Raw genomic sequence first — 1,404 nt, 5'->3', positions numbered from 1 at the left:
CCACAGCCCGGCCGATCAGGTACTGACTTGAAGTGCCTGTCCAGAGCCTTCTTGCAGACAGTCAGGGGTCTATTGGTAATCCCCCTTATGTATGCCGGGAGGCAACTGAACAGTCTTGAGCCCCTGACACTTATTGAGTTGTCTCTTATAGCGCTAGTGACACCCCTGCTTTTTGGGGGATGTTGCACTGTCTGCCGAGTCTTTTACTTTCGTAGGGGGCGATTTTCATGTGCAAATTTGGTACTAATTCCTCAAGGATTTTCCAAGTGAATATAATCATGTATCTCTCCCGCCTGCATTCCGGGGAATACAAGTCGAGAAACTTTAAATGTTCCCAGTAATTTACGTGTTTTATCGTACTCGTGTGTGCCGTGAAGATTTTCTGTATATTTTCTAGGTCAGCAATTTCACCTGCCTTGAAAAACGCTGTTAGTGTGCAGCACTATTCCAGCCTAGATAGAACAAGCGATCTGAAGAGTGTCATCAAGGGCTTGGCATCCCTAGTTTTGAACGTTCTCATTATCCATCCTGTCATTTTTGTAGCAGATGTGGTAGATACAAAGTTATGGTCTTTGAAAGTGAGATCCTCTGACATTATCACTCCCAGGTCTTTCACATTAGTTTTTTGCTCTATTGTGTGACTGAAATTTGTTTTATACTCCGATACAATTTTTATTTCCTCAAGGTTTCCATAGTGGAGTAAATGAAATTTGTCTTCATTTGTGGAAATTTATTCAGTCCTAAAGTTCCACAGGGCAGATACGTTGTACAAAGATCCCAACATGACACGGATGAACGGCTGGGTCGGGTGGCCCTTACACCCACCCAAAACACACACACCCGGGTTGGCGAAGGTGGTTGGAAGGTACATTTTAATTGATAGATTTACCCTTCAGGGAAGAAGTAGGTAGTTTATACTGTTAGTACACTAATATTAGGATTATTGAGGCAACTGTAGATGATAATGTAGACCTAAGACCTTAATGTAGGTAGTAATAGGCTGATATTGTAGGCAAACACTAGGTTATGTTAGCCAGAGAGAACTGGCAGCCCAAGTTTGAATACTGGGGCACGGGTTTGAAACAGCAGTGCCCTTTCTTCTAAGATCAGACACCAACCAAGTAACAAGTGCCGTGAACATCAGGGCGGCGCCCCACGTGTCTACACATACTAGACCCTGGGGAAATCTGGTGGAGACACTTTGAAGTACTGTAGATGTCCTCCTCTGTCAGGCCCATACAGTAAGACGAGACCTCCCGTTCTTTCTCAGTTTCTGGCCAGTTCTGGGGGGAATTTGCGAGCGAGTTGAACTGTGGATCTTTGTGCAGCTGGACAGCCAATGAGCGGTACATGCCGGTGTCTCCTCGTGATAAGATAAGATAAGATTTCGTTCGGATTTTTAAC

This window comes from Cherax quadricarinatus, chromosome 38 (assembly GCF_038502225.1).
Source record: "Cherax quadricarinatus isolate ZL_2023a chromosome 38, ASM3850222v1, whole genome shotgun sequence".
Classification (NCBI taxonomy): domain Eukaryota; kingdom Metazoa; phylum Arthropoda; class Malacostraca; order Decapoda; family Parastacidae; genus Cherax; species Cherax quadricarinatus.
Note: the sequence above shows the minus strand (reverse complement) of the source record.